Source organism: Gorilla gorilla, chromosome 23, assembly GCF_029281585.2.
Source record: "Gorilla gorilla gorilla isolate KB3781 chromosome 23, NHGRI_mGorGor1-v2.1_pri, whole genome shotgun sequence".
In the NCBI taxonomy this organism is placed as follows: Eukaryota; Metazoa; Chordata; class Mammalia; order Primates; family Hominidae; genus Gorilla; species Gorilla gorilla.
Genome location: NC_086018.1, coordinates 25,940,143 through 25,950,577, shown reverse-complemented (window position 1 = coordinate 25,950,577; position 10,435 = coordinate 25,940,143).

Here is a 10,435-nt window from a genome sequence, read left to right as displayed (position 1 = left end):
ACTGTATTCTTATGCTGTATTATGTACTGTATTCTTACAATAAAGTTAGGCACAGAAAATATTAGTAATGTATTTACTGATACCATATGTTTATGTCACAAAATGAAGTATATGTCTGAAATGGTGGGCAACTACAGTTGCAGAGCTCAATCTACAGTACTCATCAAGCAATACACCTTTTTCTTATAATGTCATGACTTTTTCCTGCTTCTTGGGAACCCTTCCAGCATCACTAGTGGTACTTTGCAATGTGTTACTCAAAGTTTACAGTATTACACCAAATACAATAAAAAAAATACTAGAGAACCACAAGGCATAACTTTTTACTATGATATGCAATTTACTGGGACACACTGCTCACATGGAGATGATTAGCATTACATTTTAAAGATACAACACTTGAGCTCACACCAATAAAGATAAGAGGTAGCTACAAAATTGTCACAGTAGCACAGTATGTACTACAGCTAACTTTAGGCAGTTATGATTTATTACTGCATCTTTGTTTACATTTCTCTCAACTGCAAATGGCATCATGTATGATCTGTGTGTGTGTGTATAAATTTTAATACATGTTAGCTTTTTATGATAGATTTGTGTATATCTTATGGCAGTAATGATACAATGGACTAATACCCACATTTTATGCATTATGACGTACTAAACTTCTTAATTTTTTCAATATTTCTAGACTACACAGTCTGCAAGTTTTGTTTTTTTTTTTGAGACGGAGTTTTGCTCTGTTGCCCAGGCTGGAGTGCAGTGGTGTGATCTCAGCTCACTGCAAGCTCCGCCTCCCGGGTTCATGCCATTCTCCTGCCTCAGCCTCCCAAGTAGCTGGGAACCACAGGCGCGTGCCACCACACCTAATTTTTTTGTATTTTTAGTAGAGATGGGGTTTCACCATGTTAGCCAGGATGGTCTCGATCTCCTGACCTCGTGATCCGCCTGCCTCGGCCCCCCAGAGTGCTGGGATTACAGGCGTGAGCCACCACGCCCGGCCAAGTGTTTTTTTTTTTTTTTAATCATTGTGAATCTCCAAAAAATTTTCCAATATATTTATTGAAAAAAAATCCACATATAAGTGGATCTGTGCAGTTCAAATCCATGTTGCTCAAGGGTCAACTGTATGCACATAATACATTAAGTGTTCCTGTCATATTTATATAATCGATATCCCTACACATTATCTATATATTTAAGTGTACAAAATTTTTTCGCCCTAGCAACTAAAAAGGCCTAAAAACAATTACAAATCCAGAAGCCATGACTTACCTTACATAAGACTGTGCTCTTGAAGTACTATTTGCCAGTAAAAGAAACCCAACTTTCTTGGTAAAATGGCTGATTCCAGTCTGGAACGGCAGAAAATATATGAGATAAGCTTTTGTGCTAGATCTTGTTATACCAATGAAGCTGTCAAAGACTACTTACCAGGAACACATCAGCAGGATTCAGGAGACAATTTGAAGGGATTCAACTGGCCAAAGATAGAACATTCTGAGCAATAAGAGCAGTAAGTGAAATTGACATCGGTATTTCAGATTTGTTTAAGTCCACATTAAGAAACAGTAACTGATCACCTTTTGAGGATAACAGGAAACATTTGCATTTGAGAACTGGTAAATAATGGGACAAAAATCAAGGGTCTATTCTGCCTTTCTTATATAAATTGCACTAGTAAATGACCAGCTTCTCTTTGCAGAAATATTCCAGCCAATAAATTAAGAAATGATTAGGAATGACTCCATTTTCCATTCCATAATAAATTAATGGAGCTAAGGATTTAGCAGTAATGGTTGCTATCACCACAAAGAGACAATATACATGTGTTGTTCTTTTTTTAATTTTCCCATTGTCTTGGCTATATATATGTGTTTTCACAGAACACATTACCACCTATGAAATAAGTTTACCAAAAATATTCCAACTGGACCTAGTCAAGCCTGTAGATGTGTATAAGTCTGTTTTCAGGATGCTGATAAGGACATACCTGACACTGGGCAATTTACAAAAGAAAGAGGTTTAATGGACTTACAACTCCACATGGCTGGGGAGGCCTCACAATCATGGCGGAAAGCAAAAGGCACTTCTTACATGGTGGTGGCAAGAGAAGAGAGCTCATGTAGGGAAACTCCCCCTTATAAAACCATTGTATCTCATGAGACTCACTATCAGGAGAACAGCACGAGAAAGACCTATCCCCATGATTCAATTATCTCCCACCAGGTCCCTCCCACAACACGTGGGAATTTAAGATGAGATTTTAGTTGGGACACAGCCAAACCATAATAAGATCTAACAGCAGCAAAATCCAGAGTGCAGAGAATTCTATCAAACAATTCAATTTCCTCAACAAGTTGTATGGTAGGTGGGAGAGTGGGGTGAAAGAACAGGTTTACATGTAGGTTAAAACAAACAAAAAAGAAACTATAGAGTTTAGGAGCTACACAGTAGGGTGATCAAAAGCATGAAGGAAGTGATTCCCATGAAAGTCAAGGAGGCAGTTACTTTTCGAGACAGAGTCTCACTCTGCCACCCAGGCTGGAGTGCAGTGGCCGCCATCACTGCTTACTGCAGCCTGGACCTCCTGGACTCAAACCATCCTCCTGTCTCAGGTGGCTGATACTACAGGCATATGCCACCACACCCAGATAATTTTTTTTTATTTTTTGTAGAGATGGGGTCCCACCATGTTGCCCAGGCTAGTCTTGAACTTCTGGGCTCAAGTGATCCTCCCTCTTTGGCCTCCCAAAGTTCTGGGATTACAGACATGAGCTACCATACCTGGCTAGGCAGTTACTTTTAGAGAAGAGGGAATTGTGACTAGAACACAGTACATGAAGGACTTATGGAAAGACTGGCAAAGGTCTATTTCTTGACCTGGTGGAGGTAACAACTATTGATCTCCCTACAGTAACTAATTCGTTTTATGTAACTTTTTTGTATTTGTACAGTAAGAAAACATTTTAAATGGTCAATTTTCAAGGCATGATAAATCTAAATATTGGCAGCTAGCCTGCAAATGTGACAAAATGCCTGGCTAATGCACCTAGGTCACAATAAGCAAACAGAATGTAGAGGAGGGTTCAGCCCATAAAAGGAAAGAAAGTTTCGTTATCAGGAAATCGAAACTTAAGCAGGGAAAGGGATGGGGTATAACCTTATAAGGGGGATAATGAAACTTAGGCAACGTCTTGGAAAATTGTAACCCCATAGTACTCAACCAATGCAGAACTGGTGGAGGGACTTGTGTGCTAGGAGATAAATTACCTGTTGTGACTTCCCTGGATGTACCTGCTCAGACACCCGACCTTGCAAGATCGTTATTAAAGTCTCACTTCCGCTGTTCTTCGTGCCTCTAAGTCCATTCTTCGGGTTTGGATGGGTGAGTGTGTTTCTTACAGTACTATATCATACAACCAAAAGGTTTTAAACAATGTTTGAAAATACGATGTTGAAGAGTTTGGGGAAATGGGTACTCTCATATATTGTGTGTGGAAGTGTATACTAGTACAGTTTAAAGGAAAACTAGACAAAATATGTAAAAACTGCAATATGTTAAACTTACCCTTTAACAATTCCACTTTCAGAAATTTCTCTTATAGTTACACTTATACATTACATGAAATGATCTATGTAAACGAGTATTTACTGCAGGACTCTGATAATAGCAACTATTGAATATAGCCTAAGTGGGTACCAACAGGAGACAATTTAAATCACACTGCATATACACAACAGAATGCCCAGAAATACACCCTTGCCTATACGGTCAAATAATTTTTATCTAATACCATTCAATGAGGAAAAGACAGAATTTTCAACAAATGGCATTGGGAAAACTGGATATCCACAGGTGAAAAATGAAGCTGGATCCTTACCTAATACCCTATACAAAAATTAAGTTAAAATGAGACAGGCACCATGACTCATGCCTATAATTCCAGTGCTTTGGGAGGCTGACATGGGAGAATTGCTTGAGGCCAGGAGTTCAAGGCAATACTGGGCAATACAAGATCCTGGCTCTACAAAAAGCAAACAAAACAAAAGAACAACAAAAACAATTAACTGGGTATAGTGGCAAACGCCTGTAGTCCCAAATACAGTCCCAGCTATTTTGGAGGCTGAGGCAAGAGGACCACTTTAGTCCAGGAGTTCAAATTACAGTGAGCTATAATTGCACCACTATACTCCAGCCTGTGTGACAGGGTGAGACCCCATCTCTTAAAAAAAAACAAACAAAAAGGCCAGGTGTGGTGGCTCACGCTTGTAATCCCAGCACTTTGGGAGGCTGAGGCGGGTGGATCACGAGGTCAGGAGATCAAGACCATCCTGGCTAACACAGTGAAACCCCGTCTCTCCTAAAAATAAAAAAAATTAGCCAGGCATGGTGGCACACACCTGTAGTCCCAGCTACTCGGGAGGCTGAGCCAGGAGAATTGCTTGAACCTGGGAGGCGGAGGTTGCAGTGAGCCAAGATTGCGCCACTGCATTCCAGCCTGGGTGACAGAGCAAGACTCCGTCTCAAAAAAAAAAAAAACAAAAACAAACAAAACCTGAAATGTATAATTGCCTACATGTGTGACGACACTGGATTTGGCAATAACTTATTGGGTATGATGCCAAAGGCACAGGCAACGAAACAAAAAAGAAACATACTGGATTTTATAAAATTTAAAAACTACAATACAGTAAAAATGCAACAGAATGGCAGAAAATATTTATAATATATCTGATAAGGGAACAATATCCAGAATAGAGAATTCCACAATTAAAAAAAAAACTTGACTAAAAATGGGCAAAGGTCTTGAATGCACATTTCTCCAAAGATAAGCAAATGGCCAAAAAGCAATGAAAAGATGCTCAACATCACTGTTCATTTCAGAAATGCAAATCAAAACTATGAGAGATGCTACCTCTCAACCACTGGTATGGCTACTATCAAAAAAACAGAAATAAGTGTTGGCAAGGATGTGGAGTAATCCATACCCCCATCATGCTGGTGGGAATGTAAAATGGCAACAGCCACTGGGGAAAACAGTACGGCGATTCCTCAAAAAATTAAAAATAGAATTACCTTATGATTCAGCAATTCTCCTTCCAGATATATACCCCAAAATTGAAATCAGAGTCTCAGAGAGATATTTGTGCACCCATGTTTATGGCAGCATTATTTGTAATTGGTAATATGTGGAAGCAGGCTAAGTGTCCATCCATGTGTGAGTGGATAAGCAAAATGTGGTATATTCACACAATGGAATCGTACTCAAACTTAGAAAGGAAAGATATTCTGCAAAACACTACAAAATGGGTGACCCTTGAGGACATTATGCTAAGTGAAATAAGCCAGTCACAAAAAGACAAATGCTGTGATTCTACTTATAACGGGGAATTATTGTTAATGGGCACAAAATTTGTTTTACAAGATGAAAAGAATTCTGGAGATGGATGGTAACAGTTGCACAATATGATGAATGTATTTAAAACCACTGAATTGTACACTTAAAAATCGCTAAGATGGTAAGTTTTATGTTATGTGTATTTTACCACAATAAAAAAAAGGGCAGGGGGATAAAGCTGCCTTTACATATCAATACGGCATGCTCTTGGTGCTGAACTGTGCTGGGTTAGTAAAGTTAAGCTTGGAACTGTTTTCCAGAATCCCCTTCCTTGTATGGCTCTGAGTAAGATTTGGCCAAGAGGAATTTGCACAAGATTTTAGAAGGCAGGAACAATGCAACAGCCATGACTCAATGAAGATTTCAGGATTAGGATAGTGATGGACACTCACAAAGGTATGTGGAAAGCTTTAGATTGTCCCCACTCTCCTCCATTTCACATCCTGCTCTTATTGAAAGCATACTATCCTTTCTGCAGTCTCACCTCAGCAGCTGGATGTGCCTGTTTCCCAGATTTCCCTAACAAGCTCTGACTTGTTCACCACACTAATCCTTCAGAAAGCCTGGTTAGTGACTCCTCTCATTCTCCACCTTTCCCTTCTGGACCTTCATTTCTTCAGCAACTCCCACAACTGAGTAAAGGCCAATTCATTTGATAAATGCCATATGTCTTAACACACATAGTAGCTCCACTTCTCTGACTGAACCTTGTCTCATACATTCCTCAAGATCAAGAAAAACTGCAGGATGCAGAATAGCGTGTATACTGCAATTCATGTTCTTTCTTTTTTTTAAAGAGGGACAAAGAAAATAAATATATTTGCTTATATATGCAAAATCTCCAGGACAAAAAAACTGGTAATATTGGTTTCTGGAGGTGTCGAGATAGGAATGGAAGAGGGGTATCACTGTACACATTCCTTTATACAATTTGAATTATGAAATGTGATTGTCTTATCTATTCAAAAATAAGTGCTTTAAGAAGACTTCTCAAATAAAATTAGTGATATATCTTACATAGGCCATCTTCATTTTAAGCCAGCTAATAAGCCATTCATCTATTATTTGAAATTAAAATCAGTACTATTCGTAAATCTGTCTCAGCTTCATAATTTTAATTTCCTGAACTATTGAGCAAATCTACCCTAACATCACAGCTGACCAATGGAAAATAAAAAATAACATAAATGATGACTGGCTAAGGTTTATTCTGAAAATCCAAGGATGGCTCAACATCAGAAAATCTAGTCATGGAATAGATTACACGAACAGAACAAAGCAGAACATGATTATTTCAACACTGAAAAGCATTTCACAAAATTCAATACTGAACATGACAAAAACTCAAACTAGGAAGAAAACAGCCTTAATCTAATAAAGGGCAGCTACCAAAAACCTGTAGCAAACATACTTAGATTCTGGAAGCATCTTAAAGTCAAGATCAAGATAAGTATGCCAGTCCAGTCCAGCATGGTGGCTCTTACCTATATTCCCAGCACTCTCGGATACCAAGGAGGGAGGATCACTTGAGGCCAGGAGTTTGACCAACCTGGGCAACACAGTGAGACCCCATGTAATAAAAAAAAAAAGTTTTAAAATTAGCCAGGTGGGGTGGTACATGCCTGTAGTCCCAGCTACTCAGGAGGCTGAAGTGGGAGGATCCCTTGAGTCCAGGAATTTGAGGCTGGAGTGAGCTACCATCACGCCACTGCACTCTAGCCTAGGTGAAAAAGGGAGATCCTGTCTCTTAAAAAAAAAAACGCCTACTTTTATATGTTCTGCTTGAAACTATACTGGAGGTCATGGCCAATTTAGGAAGGCAGTATAGCAAAGTGGTTAAAAACTCAGGCTCTGGTACCAGACTGGCTGGGTTCACATTCCAGCTAGTTGACTAAATTTGGGTTAATTAGCTGTCTCTCACTTTGCTTAACTGTAAAATAGATAGTAGTACCTACATCATGTGTTTGCTTACAAGATTAAATGTATTAAATCATGCCAAGCACTTAGAATACCCAGCATAAAGTAAATATTGAACAAATGTTAGCAAGAGAATAGAAAATACTATTTTCTCAGTTTTATTTAAAAAATTTTTGAAAGATAGGGTCTCGCTATATTGCCCAGGCTGGTCTCAAACTCCTGGCCTCAAGTGATCCTCCCGCCTTGGCCTCCCAAAGTGCTGGGATTACAGGCATGAAAATTGTACCTGGTTGATAATTGACTTTTTTTCTTTTCTTTTTTTTTTTTTTTGAGACAGAGTCTCACTTCTTTGCCCAGGCTGGAGTGCAATGACATGATCTTGGCTCACTGCAACCTCCGCCTCCCGGGTTCAAGCAATTCTCCTGCCACAGCCTCCCCAGTAGCTGGGATTACAGCCATGTGCCACCATGCCTGACTAATTTCTGTATTTTTAGTAGAGACGGGGCTTCACCCTGTTGGCCAGGTTGGTCTCGAACTCCTGACCTCAAGTGATCCACCTGCCTCGGCCTCCCAAAGTGCTGGGATTACAGGCGTGAGCCACTGTGCTCGGCCAATAACTGACTGTTTTAAAGCAAAATAATGATGTTTTGTGAGATTGTAAAAACAAGACGAGAGATGAAAGTATACTCTTCTTTCTTACATTTTATGTGAAACAGTTTAATTCCATTTAACCCTTTTCCCATTTGCCCCAAGAATACCTGCTGGCAGCACTTGTAGCTACAGAGTTTACCGTGAGATACCTTTGCCACAAAATATCTCACTTTTATAATTATTGTTGCATTGCTCTAGTAATATTGACTCCGGAAACAAAAGACATCATTCTATTTATAGCATTCTGTTTTTAGTAGTGGTATTTCCATTTATAAAATATAGTAATTCTCAATCACTGAAAATGTCAAATCCTAGAATACATAGCATTCCTATGAGTGATGTTAACATAGTTCTTGAACAGTTGTTGGCCAAAAATTTGATAAATCCAATTTTTCTGAAATAGATGATTCTAATGATTCACACAATTCTGATGTTAGTTCTATTTAGAAATAACTCCAAGAACAGTTTTTATATTTTATTTTCACATTGGAAATCAGATTTGGTTCATCCTCAAAAAGCATGTTTATGTAAAATTAAATGAGTGCTGGCAGTGAGCTGCATCTTTTTTTTTTTTTTTTTTCTAAGAAAAGGGTTAAAGGTAGACTGTGGTAAAGTTACAGATACATCTTATAAGCTCTACAGTAAACATTAAAAAATTGGTAGATTTAACCCAACCATTTTATAACTATATTAAATATAAATGGCCTAACATTCTACTTAAAAGGTCCAGTATCAGACTGGATTAAAAAGCAAGGTCCAACTATATGTTGTGTACAAATTACTATCACTACAATGACAAAAAGGTTAAAAGGAATAACAAGATACCTACTATGCAAACACAAATCATAAGAAAGCTGAAACTCTACGTTAATATCAGGCAAAATAGGCTTCAGAACAAGGAATATTATCAAGGATAAAGGGAAGTATGCCACAACTATAATGAGGATAATTCATCAAGAAGACATAAAAGTCCTACAGGTGTAGGGATCTACTAACAAAACCTCAAAATACACAAAGCAAGAACAAACTAGATTATAAGTTTCAATAAATTTGAAATGATTAAAATCATACAGGGTATATTCTTGGACTGTAAGCAAATTAAACTGAAACTTTAAAATGTGGAGAATATTGAAATATTTGGTAATTAATATACTTCCAAATAGTCCAAAGTTAAAAAAAAATTAGAAAATACTTTGAATTGAATGACAATGAAAACATAAAAATATAAATGCAGCTAAACCAGAACTTAGAGATGAATTTATAGGTTTAAATGCTTATATTTGAGAAGAAAGTCTAAAAGCAATGATATGGGCTTCTATCTTAAAGCTAAAAATAGAAAAAATTAAACCAAAACTAACTAGGCAGAGGTAAGTAATAAAAGGTAAAAATCAATCAAATTGAAAATAAGTAGAGAAAAATCAAAGAACGAGGTAAAAACATCTATCCAATTGGTAAACTTTCTCTACATGGGCTGGTGGGAAAAAAAAGATCAATAAACTGATTTCACCACTTACAGCAACAGTATTAGAGTTCTTAACCAGTGCCATAAAGGAAAAGAATAAAAATCATAAAGATTGGAAAAAAACATGAAACTGTCTTTACTCAGAGACTGTTATATAGAAAATCTTATAAAACACACAAAACCACTCTTGTAACAAATGAGTCCAGCAAGGGGAATAAACAAGAATCAAGTCTATCTTTACATATTATCAATACTTGAGGAATTTTTAAAAATTACAATTTTTTTAAAAAAACCACAAAATACTTAAGGATAAAGCAAAATATTTGCAAAGCCTATACCCTGTAAGCTACAAAATGCTGCCAAGAGCCGAGAAACATTGAAGATCTAAATAAATGAAGAGATATACCATTTATAAAGATTCAATATTAAGATTTCAATTCTTCCCAATTGTTCTACAGATTGAATGAAAAGTCCCATAAAAATTCCACCAGGGTTCTTTTTTAAACAAATTAATGAAATGAAATCCTAGAAGAGCCAAAACAATTTTGAAAATGTAGAAACTGGAGGAAATAAACCACCTGATTTCAAGACTTACTATATAGCTATAGTAATCAAAGCAGTGTGGTATTACATAAACATATTGACCAATGGAACAGAACACTCTCCTGAAATAGACCCGCATACACACAGTCAACTGATTTTCAACTAATGAGTAAAGGAAATGTCTTTTTAATAATGGGGGCTACAATTGGATATACATATGCAAAAAAAAAATCAAACTTGATTCTTACCTCACATATACACCAAAACTTATTTGAAATGGCTCACAGACCTAAATGTAAGAGCCAAAACTTTAAAACTTGTAGAAGAAAACACAGTAAAATAAGAATCTTTGTGCCTCTGGCTTAGGCAAAGATTTCTCAGGAAGTACACAGAAAGCATGAACCATAAAACAAAATGAGAAACTAGACTTCATCAGAACTTAAAATTTCTGCTGTTTGAA